Below are 19011 nucleotides of genomic sequence, written 5' to 3' on the forward strand. Positions count from 1 at the left end.
TAAATCAAATAATATTTCCTATGGTTTTTCACTCTTTTGTTTTCACCTACATGATTGTTCTAATGATTGGATAAGTCTAAGAACCTGAATTCTTCCCTAACTGATTCTGGCATTTCATTTCATACTTCATTTTGGTGGGTAATTTGTACAATTAACTTGATTAGATTAAGAAATGCACCACATGTAACTATGGCAGTGAAAGACATACAGGGAGACAGGAACAATAGTAAAGACTCACACTGAAAGCACCATCCCAATGGGCTTGGAACTGGCCCAAATAAAGAAGCCAGTGAGATGCAGTCACCCCTTTTTGTACAACACCTTTCACTCCATGATAGATGTACCCTCAAATCATTTTGGATTAAGTGCTGTTTTTTTTTCTCACTTCCTCAAGCTAAAAGACTTATTATTCATTCTGTTAGTCCGTTTTGTGTTTTTATTGGACGATTGAATCCATTTATAAGAGATATCAATGGCCAATGATTGTTAATTCCTGTTATTTTGTGGTCGTGGTTGTTGTTGTTGTTATTGTTGTTGTTGTTGTTGGTGGTGGTGGTGGTGGTGTGTGGGTGCTTCTCTTCTTTTGATTTTGCTCTTGTAAGATTGTTTATATCATGTGTTTTCATAAATATAGTAACCTCTGTGCGTTGGAGTTTCTTCTAGTATCTCCTGTAACATTGGCTTCATAGATAGATATTGTTTAAATTTGACTATATTATGGAATATCTTTCTTCTCCATCTATGGTGATTGCAACTTTGCTGAGTATAGTATTCTGGGTTTCATCTGTGTTCTCTTAGATTTTGCATGATATTTGTCCAGGCCCTTCTGACTTTTAGAATCTCCATTGGGAAGTCAGATATAATTCTAATACTTCTACCTTTATATGTTACTTGCTCTTTTTTCCTTACAGGTTCTAATATTGTTTAATTGTTCTGTACATTTAGTGTTTTCATTATTATATGGCATCTCCTTCTTTAGGTTAGGGAAATTTTCTTTCATGATTTTTTGAGAATATTTTCTGGTACTTTGAACGGGGATTCTTTTTCTTCTAGTCTTAATATTCTTAGGTGTGGTCTTTTCATAGTGTCCCATATTTCCTGGATGTTTTGAGGTCAAAATTTTTTAAATTTAACATTTTTTGACCACTGTATCTATTTCTTTGAGTGTATATTTCACGCCTGAGATTCTTTCTTCCATCTCTTGTATTCTGTTGGTGAAGCTAGCCTCTGTACCTCCTGTTCACTTACCCAGACTTCTTTTTCCCTGAATTCCTACAATTTGTGTTTCGTTTATTGCTTCTCTTTCCATTTTAAATTCTTGGAAAGTTTTATTCATTTACTTCAACTGTTTGTTTTTGTTTATTTGTTTTTCTTGGCTTTCCTTAAGGGATTTACTCATTTCTCCCAATTTTTTGTTTGTTTCTTCAGTTTCTTTAAGAAATGTATTTAGTTCCTCTTTAAGGACTTTGCCATCTTCATAAAGTTGGCTTCTGTTTTCTCTCTGGTCTTCTGGCCTGTTTTGCCTGTGGTTGAAAAAAACAGTCTCCACTGGAGTTTAGGACAGGGCTTCTGGTGACTGGCTTGGTCTCTTATGGAGTAGGTGTTCTCTGCCCCAGTTGGGGGCTGGAGCATGTCAATAAGGAGGGAAGGAGTGATGCAGGATGGAGAGTGGAGGAAGTCTGCAGGCTGGAAGCCTACCTAGTCTGTCAAGTGTGAAAAGTAGTTGTGCAGGAGGTGTCTGACTGAGGAATCCAAAAAATGGGGAAAATCTGCAAGGGGCTGGATTATTGGCCTTCTAGAAGGCCAAGGTGATGCTTTTTCCTTACCATGGAGTCCTTCTCATAGCCTAATAAATGTCTGGAATCTACAAAACAGTGAATAAAATGAGATTGTATCCTTATCACAGGCATTCTAATACAGTGTTGTACTAGTATGTAGATGATTAATACAAGAACAATGATCAGATTGTAGCTATCAATGTCACTAGAAGGAGGAGAATGAAAATCATTATCTTTAATAGTTTCATCAAATAAAGAGACAAGATAGTTTAATTAAAAATTTTATACAACTGGCTAAAATATTTGAAATGGTAAAATCATTGTTGGATAAGCAAATGAAAATCTGTAACATAGTTATATAAAAACCACACTACTTGATAAATTTTCAGGAAATTTTTTCTAATTTTATTTTTAGTTTTTTTTATATTTTTGATAATATAATATAATTACATCAATTCTTTCTTCCCTTTTCTCCTTCCAAATCCTCCCATATATCACTTCTTGTATTCTTTCAAATTCATGGCCTCTTTATAAACACACACACACATACACACACACACACATAGTATAAATATATATTTAATGTATATATCAAAATATGTAATTTCTAGCTATATATAATTCCATAAACACATAGATATCAATATTCATATATAGATATTTATGTACAACTGCTGTGGGATGCCTTTCTGTATGCTGTGAATATGTGTTCCTCTGATTGGTTGATAATAAAGCTGCATTGGCCTGTGGCAAGGCAGCTTAGAGGCAGGTAGGAAATCCAAGCATATATACAGGCAGAAGAAAGGAGAGGATGGAGAGATGCCAGCCTGCCACCCAAGGAGCAACATGCCAGCAGACCAATAGAGCCATGGAACATGTGACAAAACATAGATGAATAGAAATGGATTAATTTAAGATATAAAAGGAAGCTAACAAGAGGCCTACCATAAGCCATACAGTTGTAAATAATATTAAGCCACTGAGTGATTATTTTATAAGTGGCTGCAGGACCATGGGGCCAGGCAGGACCGGAGAAAACTTACAGTTACATACAGGCCTGATTTGTTTGTATAATATTTGTTTTACTTCCTTTTGGGGGCTGACTAGTATTGAATAACCACCTGGTGAGCTGCTGCAGTCAAAATCTATTCCCCCAACTCTAAGCATTCATTAGTTGTCTGTTGTTCTTTCCCTAGGGTTGAGGCCCCCTGGATTTTCTCTCATCTACTTTGGCATGTATATTTTTGTTGCCCTGTAGAACTCAGGTTTGCATAATCAGGTTAGTGAGACTTTATGGGTGTGGCTTTGGCTATTGATGGGAGGCAAAGCCTCACAACAAGCTCTGTGATCTCCTGGTTCTTACAATCCTTTTGTCCCATATCTTGCAATCATCCCCAAGCCTTTTGTGCAGGAATTGCTTGCAGCTCCATCTGCTGGCACTGGGCTCCACAACACTGCATTTCCATTGGGTTATGGTTTTTTGTAGGGGTCTTCATTTGTGGAAGAGTAGTTTCCTTGATGAGGAACAAAAGCTGCACTTACCTGTGGGTATAAATTCTGTTTAGAATGTAGATAGGTATTATGATGCTGCTGATTTTATTCTGCTGGGTTTCCAGTATGAGCATAATTTCTCTCTGTTAGCAGCAGGGGTGACATCACTCTTAATGTCTTCTCTTCAGCCATTACATCATCTTTTTAAACATGTTTTGTGTTCCTTTCTTTCTACGTTCTTATTAAATATCTTAATTTTCCTAAGCTAGTCTAAAACTTGGAATGCTACTAAGTACTGTATAATTGACTCATGCAAAGAATGCCTTTTGATGTAGGTGAAATTGTATATACGCATTAAAAGAAAATATTCTTGAACATACATTAGATTGAAACATGCAAGTAATATATGTATATAACAATTTTTGTATAATTGACATAAAAATTTGATTTATAATACAAAACAAAATATTACAATGCCTCATTGAGTTAAAGTCTCTTATAGTTAAGTTTTCATTTAAGAATTAAATATGATTATTTGGAACCTTATCCAAATAGTTGACCTAAACAAGCTTCCATAGCACCATTTATTTAACAAGAGAGACATTCTATCCTTTTTAGAGATTCTTCTGAGATACAGCTGGGAATAATTTAATTTCCAGCATGTAAGGGAGTGAGATGGCACAGCTTCCTTCTCAGTTCTTCTCATCTTGATTGGATCTTTTTGTGTGCAGTTTGTCTGAGCCTAAACCAATCTATCACTGACTATCAGACTTCTGCAAACAACTTTGGGGAAGTGTAAAACTTTTGTTAGATTGTTGGTACTGTGATTTCTGCTGGAGGAGTTCTGTCGTTTTTCCCTCATTCCCTGAAGGTTCTCCTCTTGTTTGTTCTGAAATGAAACATTAAAATGTACAGGCAATTGATGCCTACCTCACATCTCCCTCCGCACATACACACTATGGTATTTATTCAACCTTTAATGGTAATATATATCAGGTAACATGTATTTTATATACAGATTATTCATTTTCTTTTCTAAAGATTTATTTTTGTGTGTATTTGTGTACATGTCTGTATGTGAGTATGTGCACATGTGTGCAGGTGCCCATAAAGGGTAATTGTAGCACAAATCTTAAAAGATCTTATTAATGAAAACAAACCTGGAGCCAGGTATTGGGGTGAATGCTGAGAAGCAGAACAAGCCACAGCCATCTCACCTTGCCAAATCCTCAGCTGATCCTGTTTCCTCAGACTGGAAGTCTCTGAGTCCTCATCGAGAATAAATCTCAGCTCAATTGCTGCTATAAGCCTAAAAGCTTAACCAGGCTAGTTCCTGGTCCTCTTACCTTATATACCTTTCTGCTTCCTGCCATCACTTCCTGAGATTAAAGGCATAAGTCACCATGCCTGGCTGTTTCCAGTGTGGCTTTGAACTCACAGAGATCTCTGTCTCTGGAATGCTAGGATTAAAGGCGTGTGTTACCACTGCCTAACCTCTATGTTTAATATTATGGCTGTTCTGTTCTCTGACCCCCAAATAAGTTTATTGGGGTGCACAATATATCAACCACAGGTAATGGTCTCTTATCACCTTGGCATTATAGAAAGTTGTGAGCATCCTGTTGTGGATGCTGGTTACCCAGCTTGGGTCTTCTGTAACAGCAGTATGTTTTCTTAATCTTGGAGCATTCTCTTCAGTCACTACATTCATCTGTTTAAACACATTTTGTGTTGCTTTGTTTCTACATCATTCTTTTAAAACCCACTCAAAACACTATTTTTCAAATGGACACAGTGTCCTCAGTTGGTATAATAATAGGTTTCACCTATACTGACTATAAACCAGTATTATTCACCAAAGGAAGTACACTCATATTTTCTAGTGTACAAGATGACAAAATTAACTGGGATGTTGAGGACAGAGAGAAAGGCACTTGCCTTGAAAACCTGACTACTTTAGTTCTTTCATCCCAGAATCTCCTAGAGGAAAGTTAGAACTGACTTCCAAAAGCAGTTATCTTTTGAAATGACATGATTACTGTGGAATGTGCGCTCTCTCTCTCTCTCTCTCTCTCTCTCTCTCTCTCTCTCTCTCTCTCTCTCTCTCTCTCTCTCTTTTCTCTCTGTCATTCTGTCTGTCTCTGTCTGTCTTTCTCTATGTTTCTGTCTCTGTCTGCTCCCCTCTCTCTCATACACACATGCTAATAATAATGCTTATAAAGAAATTTAAATAGAAAGGATTCTATATAAAAATGTTTGTCAGGCCGGGCGGTGGTGGCACACGCCTTTAATCCCAGCACTCGGGAGGCAGAGGCAGGCGGATCTCTGTGAATTCGAGGCCAGCCTGGTCTACAAAGTGAGTTCCAGGAAAGGTGCAAAACTACACAGTGAGTTCCAGGAAAGGCGCAAAGCTACACAGAGAAACCCTGTCTCGAAAAACCAAAAAAAAAAAAAAAACTACACAGAGAAACCCTGTCTCGAAAAACCAAAAAAAAAAAAAAAAAAAAAAAAGTTTGTCTAAATTACTAATGTAGAAAAAAAAAGAAAGTCCTTTTTAGTAAGATTAAGCTCTCTGTGGTTTTTCCCATTTTATATCCCAATTATTTTCTTCAAAAAAGTATTGAAGGCAAGGATATAGTTCAACTGGTAAAGTATTTGCCTACAATTCACATCGGCCTAGGTTCAACCCACAGAACCACATAAATTGAACAGGACAGGAAATAAATCTAATCCTAGCACTTAAGAAGTGGCAGGAAGATCAATAGTTAAAGGTCATCTTTGGCTACATATCTACTTAAAGCCGGTATGGGATATATGAGACCCTTTCTCAAAACAAAAAATAAAATAAACCAAACAACAACAACAAAAACATGGATTTTTTCTTTGACCCTACATAAAGCTCATTTTTTTCTTATAAGTTAAAATATTTAAAATACAGTTTCAATGCTTGTAATTGTTTTACTCCACAAATAAAAGTGGTTTCTAGGCCAACAGATTTGATATCAGAGTATTAGAGTATCATTCACATCTAGGGAGCAGTGGTCAATGGGATTAAAGTCACAGGAAAGAGAACTGGGAAGAGGGGAGGGGAGCAGTCCTAAGAACGTTTCTGAGCATGTGCAGTACTGGTTGGACAGGCCCTCAGCTCAGGGCAGATTATATAAATGTTACACAGGCAGGCCTCCCAAAGGGAGGAGCAACTCCCATTCTCAAGTATTCCAGTCACTTTTTCACTCTGTTATGAAAGACTACCAATTAACAAGTAATCCTTTTAAATACTATTTGCTCCATGAACAAACCAGATTATTGTACATGTTAAGCAAGTGCCCTGCTGCTGAGCTACTAAGACAGTCTCAGCAACACTTCTTTCTAAAAGTTGCATGGCAAATCTTTGTGCTCTTCTTTCTCTTTAGAGGCACACTTAAGTTATCTGAAAGATCTTTTGTGTGAACACAAGCATTATTCTCATTGTACGACACAGGGAAACAAACATAGCTCTCAGTGTAATAACCACTGAATAATATCTGACTCTGAGATGTCAACTCAAAATGCTACTATATATCAATAATACAAAAGAAATTAAATTGTAATCTCAGAAACACTTTCTGTGTTCTTATGGATAACATTAAGTAATTTTATTTCTCAGGATAATTGAACTCAGGATGTGAGTCATTGTTGAATCAGTGAGCTAAAACCTGTTTGTTCATAGTGGAAATATTTTCATCAGTCCAATCTAAATAGAACATGAATAGAAGCTCCTGTTATCAAAATTCTCATATTCCAGGGTCATCCCATAGGCCTGCCTGGCATTGAGCCCTCTGAGCAGTACGTGGTACCTAACACCCCAGGTGACAGCTCAGACTGACTATGGCAGAGTTAGCTGTCTTTTGTGTGAAGAGCTGTCCCTACAGGGAAAAGCTTGACTTTTCTTTACAAAATGTAGTCTTTGAACTTTGCTTCTAATGAACATAATTTTACTGACTGACTTGTTTCCATACATTACTCAAATAACTGAGATCCAGAAATAATCATAAAACAAAATTTAAATTATTTGCAGTTAATTTCTGTCATGAAACTGATGACTACTTAGGATAATCTAAAGTATATTCACTATTAGTTTTTCTAATTTAACTTGCTTTCTGGTATAATGAACATTTTCCAATGCTGTGATAAGCATGCTCCAACTCTTGGTGGCTTAACCTGGTAAGGCTTTTCTTCTTTCCTCGCTCATGACCAAGTCCCTTGAGAATGGCAGAAGGCTTCTCTCTCCTCAGTCATGTAATAACTTAACAATTTTCCATACTTCCTGGGGGCTCCAGCTATCTCCTTAGAAGCTGGAGATAGAGCCCAAATGCTTCCATGGGGATAAGAAGGAGCAGATGCTGTTGAGCAGTAGAGGCGTCACCACATTTTGTTGTAAACGGTTTTGACAAAATATTAATTGCACTTTCAGAGAAACACTTTCACAGAATTATGATTTCCCCATGCTTGACTTTTATGTAATTCCATTATGGTTCACAGCTTCAGAAGCCAGCTAGCTTCCCATTCTTCCTCTGGTCATATATATTTTTTTTTATTTCATGATTTTAATATCAAATTGCACTGTTTTGTTTTATTATGTTGTGCTTCAACTTGCTTAATTTTGCAAATGGGATCACAAGGAACATGAATAAATTCTATTAGTTGCCTAATTTTGAGTAAATTTAATTTATAATTTTGCCCAAAATACATTGTATATACCATTTGACTTTCTTTGAATCTATATAATATAATAACCTCAGAGAAATTTCTTCAACTGGTCCACTCATCAAAAAATAACATTAAACAGAAGTAGAGTTAAACTTGATTAGATCATGAGAACAAAAATTATAACCTATTTTAATTTTTAAATAACAAGAATTAAAACCCAATACTGTAGCTGTTCTCCTATAAGTTGGAGACAGCTAAACAAACAAGAACTTTGAAGCACATTTGTAAATAGAGCAGGACCAGGAGGAACCTTTTAAAGCCAGCCACAAGTTTCAAGTATAACCTACAGGGCCAATTTGCTCTAACATTAACTATACTCTGGATCAGCCAATATATTAAAACAATAAATAAATGGAGTATATCCTTCCCATATTCATTATTCCTGCTGGCTAAAGGATTCCTGTATTCTCAAGTGAACTAAACTTCAAACAAATTTCATCACAACTTTTGGACCCTTCTTCCTTCCTTCCCTCCCTCCCTCCATCCCTACATCTTTCTGTTCCTTGTTCCTTCCTCTCTCCCTCCATCCTCCTCCACTTCCTGCTTCCCTTCTCTTCCTCTTCCACCTTCTTTGTATTTACTGTAGAAACTTGCTCCTGTAAATCATTTCATTCTGCCTCCTCATGAGCTGCAGCACTTGGGAGAGTGGCCTCTTATACCTCACCTGGTATAAGTGTAGGTGTGGGAGAGATCTTGAGAATATGAAAACAGGAGAATTGGCCCTGCCCCTTGCTCATCCCTGCAGGGAGTGAAGTCGCCAGGGCAATGCTGGAGAACTGCCCCTGGTGGTGAAAACAGGGCAGAGCTGACAGGCTTACAGACTCTGTAACTACCCAGGCCCAGAACCAGGATTAGGAGCTGGCCTTCCACAACATCCATCCCACCTATGATCTGCTTGGGCAGTGAAGGGGCCAGTTCTGCAGACTCAAAGCTGCAGGATCTCCATGACACAGGACAGCAACAGGATATCCAATATGCCCAGTATTGAGGGTGAAGCTGAAACCAGATGGCTCAAATCAGACCCATGACTCTTTGCAATGAACACTTTGCACATAAAGATACATGGGAAAAAAAGATTTTACTGCATGACTCCTTAAGTCACACTACAGCTTCCATGACCAGAGTTTTCCTCTTAAATTTTATTTTATTTTATTTTTAGTGGGAGGATGCAAGGGATGGGAAATCAATGAGATCGAAGCACATGATGTGTAAGACACAAAGAATACATAAAAAGAAAGTTTAAAAAAATATAATATATATATATATATATATATATATATATATATATAGAGAGAGAGAGAGAGAGAGAGAGAGAGAGAGAGAGAGAAATAATGGAAGCTGGTACTGGTGGCACAAATCTAGAATCCTAATAACTTCAAACTCAGCAAATGACTTAAGCCCTCTACTAAAGTAAAAAAGTAGAAGGACCTTATTAGCACAATGCATATTGCTGAGAGATAACTATTATGAAAATATATTATATGTCTTTATCCAGTTTGGCAATTTTGTTAGTGTTCTTAAAGGAACAGAACTGATATAAGGCTATAGATAGATAGGTAGATAGACAGATAATTTAGATATTATGCATATATACATATATGATATATCATTTACTATTATATAATCACACATATGTCATATATATATCCATGTATATATGATATATGATTTATTAGAGTAGCAGATAGGCTGTGGTCCATGTAGTCCAACAATGGCAGTCTCCTGATAGAAATGCCAAGAATCAGGTAGTTGCTCAGTACAAGATACTAGATGTCTCGACACTCCCAATCTGAGACTGAAGTCCCAGGGAGATCCAAGAGAGCTGTCACTTTTCAGTCCACATTTGAGTGCCTAGAAAGTATTTCTGAAACAAGCACAGGAATGGCTAGAATAGGCAAGCTTGCCAGTGAGAATGGAAATAAGCAAAACAAAAGCACAAACTCCCTTCTTCCACGTCCTAGAAGTTGTGGCCTGCATTTAGGGTGGGTCTTCCATCTCAAATGATCTAACCAGGAAAATTCCCTCCCTTGTGTTGACAACTATAATTAGCCATCTAGCAGCATAGATACAATATGGTAAGAGAGTAGTGAAAATTTATAAAGTATAATTAAGAACTTTGAAAAGTAAAGATGCCAGTGTTGAGTTGATTTAACTGATCCTTTCATGGAGACATGGCACCCTGTTTGGGTGAAAGCATCAGCCAGTCATTTGAGACCAAAAAGTAAATGACAGCTGAGTGAAATCCCAGCAGCACTCCTTTGACTTTGGCTCTTTCTCATTTACTTTCAGTCACCTGTTTACTACTTCTACATGTAGGCATGACAATCATCCATGGATAAATAACAAACCTATCCCTTGTATTTCCAAGATGAAAGGAACAAAATGTGACCTGTGGTATCCTAGTGTCAGCATTTCACAATGTCCTCTCATATAACTTCTCATGTAACTAGAAGTTTCCAGTGATTGTCTTAAAGCTATAGTCAGCTAGGGTATCAGGAACATCAAAACCTGTTGGGCAGCCCACATCTACAGGAGTGCAGCTAATTATGAAGGCCAGGCCGCACCCGGGAATAAGGAGAAGCCATTGTATAGAAGATTTTGTCATTTCAAGCAATAAGGACTTTTTCAGACCAATTTGCAGTACAAAAAATGAGACAATGATCTACTACTCACTATAATTTGACCAGGTTTGCTTTATTATAATCACCTCTAACTCTATTGTATCCTATTCTTTCTTTACCTAAACATAAAACTCATGCCTCTATTCAGAAGCCAAATTTAGAATCGCTGGGCCTCTGTATCTGCTCTTCCCCAATGCTAAGTTGGTTTAAACACTTTTCTCTGCTGTTTGTCATTATTCATTTGTTTATAATTAGTTCAATTATCATATTGGGAGGCATAACCACACCTAGCTGTTGGGACTTGCCAAAGTCAGGGCCTATGCTCCAAAGCTCCAGTTATATATAAGAAAAACAAAACAAACAAATAGCCAAACAGAACTGTATCAGTGTATTTGTTCCTTGGCTGTTTGTATGCCTAGTTTTCCTGGAATAGATACAAAAAAAATGTACTTCCAAAGCTATATAAAATGGTACCCCCAACACACATGTTAAAGACAGAATATGGAGAAAGCTCAGGAGTTGTTGAAAATAAGCCAATGCTCTTCTGGAATTTTTTGGGCACTCCCACAGGAGTTTCCTTGGCAGGATTCCTTCTAGTGTTTTTATTTAATAGACAACAGTTTGACAACTGGAAATTGTGGAACAACCTGACAGCACGTTTTCGGCCTGAGTTTGTGTGTGATTATGAAAATGCGTCTGGTCTGGTCACTGCAGATTTATTTGTGCAAAGAGGTTGTGAATGGAAGCCTGAGCTTGTGTACAGGCAAATTATCAGGTTCCCAGGTGCCAGTGTTAACTGAGGTTGTGAATGGAAGCCTGAGCTTGTGTACATGCAAATTATCAGGTTCCCAGGTGCCAGTGTTAACTGTGCATGCAAAGTTAATTGCTTGCAATGTTAGAACTCTCAAACTGGAACTCAGTGGGACGAAACAACATTTAAATTTTAACAAACCATGAAAATCCTGACACCTGTACCTTGTTTCTAGTATTGGCAAGACTTAACTTTAAATTTTTATATTTGGGTCTGATGAGATGGCGCTGTGAATCTCAAGCAGTGCATGCTGGAAAGCCTAATTAGAGCTCAATCACAAGAGTCTCCTGGTAGAAGGAGAGAGCCTACAGCCTAAGTAGGCTGACCTCTGTCAGTCCTCTGACCTCCGCAAGCACATGTTGGTGCAGGTGCCCACAGGGTGAATGTAAGCATATAAATAGAGATTTGTCCTTTTGGCATGTGAAGTCTACAATGAAGAAAAAATATCAATGCTAGAATAAATTTGTAGCTAGAGTTTTCCTGGTCCTGCCTGGCCCGTGGTCAGGACAAATCTCTCTCACCCGCCAGTCCCACAGCTGCTCAGACCCAACCAAATAAACACAGAGAGACTTATATTATTTATAAACTGTATGGCCGCTGCAGGCTTCTTGCTAACTGTTCTTATATCTTAAACTAACCCATCTCTATTAAGCTATAAGTTGCCACGTGGGTCGTGGCTTACCAGTATCTTAACATCTGCTTCTCATCTTGGCGGCTGGCAGCATCTCTCTGCCTCAGCCTCCCACTTCCCTGTAGTGGGTAGCCATTCCAGCTTTGATCTGGAAGTTCCAACCCCCATTGAGACTTCAGCAACTGTCACGTCTACAAGGCAGGGCCAAGGGAGGCACCTGGAGACTGGAGATCTGGATCGGCGGGCTGGCTCTCGGTTCCGGGACCCTGGATGGGAGAGGTGGACCAAGCAGAGCTCCAGAGAACACCGCTGGACTGTGATACACCTTCCCCAGATCCTGCAACCTACCTATCCCTTAATTTTTAAGTTACGCCATTAAATAAATCTCCTTTTAACTACGTGGAGTGGTCTTAATAATTTCACCAATATCTGGCACTCACGTGGGGCAAATTCCAAAGGCCTGGGTGGCTCCCGCCCTCAGCTTCCTCCCTGGCTAGCGGGGTACCTAAACCTGCCTGCAAAGTTCCATATAACCAGGGAACGCCTACAGGGTTCCATTCCCGAAAAAGGGAGCAGCTAGTCCGCTCTCAGTTCCCTAGCTTAGCCCGAGACCAGTGAAAGAGGCACTCCCCCAAGCAGAGCTCCAGAGAACACTGCTGGAGTGCGATACACCTTCCCCAGACCCCGCGACCTACCTATCCCTTAATTTGTAAGTTACAACATTAAATAAATCTCCTTTTAACTACGTGGAGTGGCCTTAATAATTTCACCAATAACCGTTCTTTTGATTGGGTTATTGGTAATATTCCAGGTTTGCTAGCTACTGCATTGAACACAATGTGTCCTTTGCATGTGTATCTCTTTTCAGGGAATGCATTATTTACTGTGCCCTCATGAATTAGACTCTCTATTCTTCTTCTGTGTTATCCCTTCAAGTAATTTCTGCAGTGCTGGCTAAGATGTCATCAGTTGCCTTAATTTATGTTTGTCTTAGAATATTCTTGTTTATCATTCAATTACAAAATAATTTTTCTGTGCATAATAATACTGGTTGGAAATTCTACATTCTAGGACAAACATTTATAGTTCCACATTTTCCTGTCTTTCAGCACTGCTGATGAGACTTTGATTTTGCTTTTTTAGTAGCTCACATTTTTCCTTTACGGTTAAAACAATGTTTTTTACATTTGATTGCATAACTATGACATGACATCCAGAGGTTATCGACTGTGTGTGCTTGATGAGTAAATGCTTCTTGCACTTCCATTTATTTCTGTAAACCTTGAATTTTTCTGATAAAAAATATATTGTCTGTGCCTTTGTTATTTATTCCCCCTCCTCATACTCTGTAGACTCTTAGATTGTTCACTTCAATATTCTACAAGTTCTTAAGAGTTTTAATCATGATTTTCTTTTTGATTCAAACATGTGTGACTGCATTATTGCCATGACCTCATCCTACACCTCTGACATGCTTTCTTTTGCTGTCTTGTCTGTTGACGATGGTTTCTACTATCTTTTCTACGTTATCAATTGATTGTTTCATTGCTGACATTTCCATTAAATATTTTCAAAATCTCTGTTTCCTTGTTGGACTTCTTTATATTTTTAAATTTATGTTCCAATTGGTTGATCATTTCACCACCTTTGCCAACTTTCTCATCTAGGTCCCATCTTGATCCCCTGTCTTTACTTTCTGTTTTCTTTAATTCACTGTCTGGTCTTTGAGCCTTTACAAAAGTAGGACTTTAAACTCTTACAGAATTTCACTCTCCCATTAGATTGCTTTCTAAATTGAGAAATTATGCATAATTGAGAAATTATGCATCAGAGAATCCTGTTTTCTCATCTTCCTTCACCCTCTCGGTGTTTTTGTTTGTTTGTTTGTTTTCTTTTCTTTCGTGTGTGTGTGTGTGTGTGTGTGTGTGTGTGTGTGTGTGTGTGTGTGTATTGCTCTCTGTGCAGCCTACACAGTATGACTCTGGCTTTCTTTCTGCCCCCTGCTGTATCCAGCCCCTGGTCACATCACCACAGCCTGGCCAGCCTATCTCCAGTTCACTGTTCTTAACAATATTCAGAGCCAGCGTGGAGCAGCACATTTTTGTCAGCTACCTGGGCCCTTGTCCTTGAGCAAGCATTGTCCTTGAGCAAGCACTATAGTTCATAAGACCCTGGTTGGAAGTCATCCTCTGTGACTCCTCTGCAAGGATATTTCAGATAGTACTTTGAGTTACTATATTTTTCTTCAGCTCTTTCTCACACAGGAATAGAACCTGTGCAAATATAATGCTTCTCCTTTGCTGGGTTCCACGAAGGCAGTTTATGTTCCACCAACTTTTCCACAATATTCATGCTATAATTTTCCATAAAACTATTTTTTCTGTGTTTTTAATAAAATATTTTTGGGAAATTTGTTATTCAAAAGTTATATGTAGATATAAATACATAATGTGAGACTAGGAATCTTTCATGAGTTACCTAGCGTGGTCAATATATTAAATTCAGTAAATCTTCATCAAAGACATAGGTGTAAATGCAAACCCCTGTTAGGACATGCTGTGAATCTGACACACATTAAGTGAAGTTCCTCAGAGAAAGCAAACATCTAGAAAGAAACTTCCTTCTTACAATATAAACATATATATATATATATATATACATATATATTCATAAAGACACATAATGTGTCAACTTTGGGCCTCCACATTGGCATAACATATTTGTACATCAATGTTTATTGCAGCATTCATTAAATACCTAAAGTATGGAACCAACCTAGAGGTCCAACAACAAAGAAATGGGTGAGGGAAGTTTGTTATGTATAAACAATGGATTTTTTCAACCATAGACATTTATAAATGTGTGTCATTTTATGAAAATGGATGTAATCAAACTAGTTGAATTAAGTTAGTCTTAGAAGTATAAATATTGCATAAAATATGTAAGTATATGTAATACATAAATATGAATGTTGTTTTAGTTTATTTGTAGTTCTAGATTTTATTAAAACTATATTAAATTGCTCACATATTGTGTTTGTGTGCGTGTGTGTGTGTGTACGTGTGTGTGTGTGTGTGTGTGTGTGTGTGTGTGCATGTATGTATATGTGTATGTGGAATCAATACTGTTCAGTAGGACAAATGATGCAAAAATGAAGGAGGATGCTGAGGAAGAGGATATGTGGGTATGAAGGGGAATATACATATAATGTGTATGTACATGAAAACTTGAAATATTGGTTAATGATGGTTACTAGGGAATGGAGAATTATACTTCTTTGGGGATTTAGTCACACATATGTTGTTCATGATCTAGTGGATGATCACGAACCTAAATACACTTGCCTGTCAGTAAATGGAAATTATAGGTTATTTAAAAAGAAAGGGCCACATGAAGTTGAAATTTGGAGACATAGAGATAAATTCAGTGTAGGGGAATGGGGAAAGGAGAAAGGAGGGGTGGTAAATATGATCATATTTCTATTGTATACACATAATTTTTTAATTTTAATTTTATAAAGTTTATTTTAAAAACTTGCAAACAAATAAAAACATCACACACTAAAATTAGTCAGACCCAATATGTTTACAACTTAATGAAGTCTTATACGTTTTGAATAGCCATTCAGAACAAGATCTGTGGAGCTTTCATGTATATAGGAAATTATCACTTACTGTAATCATTGCAACTATAAGAAATTGAAAATAATCTATCATATTTAATAACATGGGTATTTTTAATATTCATGGCCATTGTTCTATAATTGCATCTTAGATTTATTTTCTTTAGAGGACAGTTTACTGTTGCTGATTGAACAGCTAATAATGAATTTCTCATATCACTCTGATTTCCTTTTTCCTTTTTTGTGTTGGGAATCCAATCTACTGTCTGGCAGATGCTAGACCAGTATTCTACCCCTGAGCTATATCTCCAGCCCCAAGATGATGCTTTAATCTCAACTGCATTTGATTAAGAAACCCAGAGCTCTCATTTCTTGTAAGAAATAAGATGTATCAGCATTTCCAGTTTCCATAAATGGAGACACAATTGCAGTGTTCACCAAGCACTGCTGGAAAACAAACATGAACCATCAAATCAGATGATGAGTTCCAAAGTGCTAATGGGAGAAAAATTGAAATGATACATCAACTAATATATAAATTCTGAATTCAGCTTCTTTGAAAACTTGACACCTGACCATTAAAATGTATTTGAGGGCAGGTGTGGGCAATCTAGATATCTCAATGTTCATGTCTATCAATTCTCCATTTAAGATGACATGGCTCCTCCATCTACACAAAATGCATGATTCCACCTATGACAACAGACTACAATTTCATGATGAAATGGTGTTGACCTTCAAATAAAGTGCATAAGAATGATGTGGGAAGTAGCATTTTTTACTGGATTCCATTTTGAGTGTTTATGTTATTTTTGTGTGAATAATTCTAAGTATCACTCTTGATATAATTATTTGACACATTGCTTTCAATAAAGCCACTTTTTGTTTGTTTGTTTTGATGTAAGCTTTCACTACATATTCCAGGCTGTCTTCACATGCATGTTCTCCCTGCTTCAATTTGAAAATACTAGAATTACACATTTGTGTAGGTAAGCCAATGAACAAACATATGATCAACACTGTGTATAGGTAATAGGATCTTTGCTTCAAGCCAAAAGTCACTTATATCTTCTTCTGATTGTTAATTTCAACTGGAAACTTAGTGGACTCTAGAATTGCCCAGAAGATAGGTGTCTTGGCTTGTCAATGAGGGATGATATAGATAAGGTCCATTGAGGTAAGAAGACCTTCCTTGAAGATGGTTGGCACCATTCCCTGGGCTGGGGTTCTTAAATGATTTAAAAGGAGAAAGAGCCGGGCGGTGGTGGCGCACGCCTTTAATCCCAGCACTCGGGAGGCAGAGCCAGGCGGATCTCTGTGAGTTCGAGGCCAACCTGGGCTACCAAGTGAGTCCCAGGAAAGGCGCAAAGCTACACAGAGAAACCCTGTCTCGAAAAACAAAAAAAAAAACAAAAAAAAAAAAACAAAAAAAAAAAAAAAAGGAGAAAGAAAGCTGAGCACCAGCATTTATCTCCCTTAGCTTCCTGACTGTTGATAAAATGTGACCAAGTTGTCTCATACTCTGGCTGTCATAACTCCAACCACCCCCCACATATGATGGACTGTATCTTGGAAATGTGGACCAAAATCAACACTCCTCTTTAAGTTACTCTTATCAGATATTTGGTCACAGCAACAGGAACCTGACAATACTGATCAGAACTATCAAAACTTAATGGCTGAGGACAGGCTCAGTAGTTTGTCTGAATGTGATTAATGATGCTTATGCTTGTCTTAAGAACACCAATGAAAACCTCACTATTCTGTACCTAGGTCAATGCCACTTGAAACACAGGCAAAACACAGAAACTGAATCATTAAACTGTGTTTCTTCTAGAGAGCTGATAATCTTAGAAGACAGTAGATAGACATCCTGAAGATATGCCCACCATCTTTTCTTTAGGTAGGGATTATACCAGTAGAAAGAACAAATGCTGTCGTTCTCACCACAGCTTGTTTTCACCTTTGTGATGAGGGAACCATCCTCTGAGATTGATGGTGTTGGGGCATCATTACCTACTTCCTGTGGCAGTGGACACTCATAAACACCATGGCCTTCTAGTCTTATCTTCTTCCTGAGCTCATCATGTGGATGCCATCTAGAATGAATATTAAATGAGAGCGAACAATTCATTGTATATGTATGTTATATATGTATTCAATATATGTATTCATGTAGAGTTCCTCATGAACAGAGAAGCATAAATTTGTATTCATATTGTAGCTTATGAATTATAGTTGTCAATTCTAATATGTTTTTTCAAACAATATTCAACAGACCATTTGAAGATTTTAAATTCTTTCAGACTAAAAACTATATCTATCTTTTTTATCTTGGTATCCTCAGAAACTTTTACAGTTTTCAGGCCACATAACACATATAACTGTATGCAAATTGATTTCTTATAAGAATGTAATGGGATTCACATATGTTTTCTACATCGTGTCATTGCAGGATCTTGTAAGGAATCCAATTTATCTTATTTATTTTATTACTTATATTCCATTTAGGTTAGGTCATGAGCTTAGCCATACTTGATGCTAATGCAATCTTCAATGGAAAATATAGTTTACTTATTAGACTGTTGAATGTTTTGGTTTCTTCTATACTTTAATTTAACACATTATTTAAGACATTTTCTTATTTATATTTGATTGTATTCTTAAACTACACTGTTGCAGGATATTTGATCACACTGTGTGAAAATATGTTTCTGTGTTACCTTGCCTGCCTAGACAATTTGTGATTGGTTTAATAAGGGGCTAAATGGCCAGCAGCAAGGCAGAAAAGGATAGGTGGCACTTCTGGAGAGAGGTAAGAATTCTGGGAGGAATCTGAGTAGTAGGAGTTGAGAAGAACTATTGTGGAGAGCAATTGGACATTCAGTATGGAGGAGAGGTAATGAGTCACTTGGTAGAATGTAGATTAATTAAGTGGGTTAAATTACTTTATAAGAGCTAGTTGGAAAGAAACTTAAGCCAAGGCCAAGCTTTCATAATTAATAAGAAGCCCCTGTGTCATTATTTAGGAGATGGTGGTCCAAAGAAAATCCAACTACACTATACTCAGGATCTTGCTATTTTAGGTCAATAGCTTATTTTAACCTTTTCTAGTGATAATAAGAAGAACTTTTCTATCTTTGTAAATATCATATTTAATGATCACTTTCAACAAATGTTCTAAAAATTTAACTACTTACTACATTTATAAAAATATCTTTTGATAACTTTATACATGAATATATATATAGCTCATATCCATACTCTAGCTTCCTCCATCGAATTTTCTCCCCAACCCTCAACTAATA

This window comes from Peromyscus eremicus, chromosome 15 (assembly GCF_949786415.1).
Source record: "Peromyscus eremicus chromosome 15, PerEre_H2_v1, whole genome shotgun sequence".
Taxonomy (NCBI): domain Eukaryota; kingdom Metazoa; phylum Chordata; class Mammalia; order Rodentia; family Cricetidae; genus Peromyscus; species Peromyscus eremicus.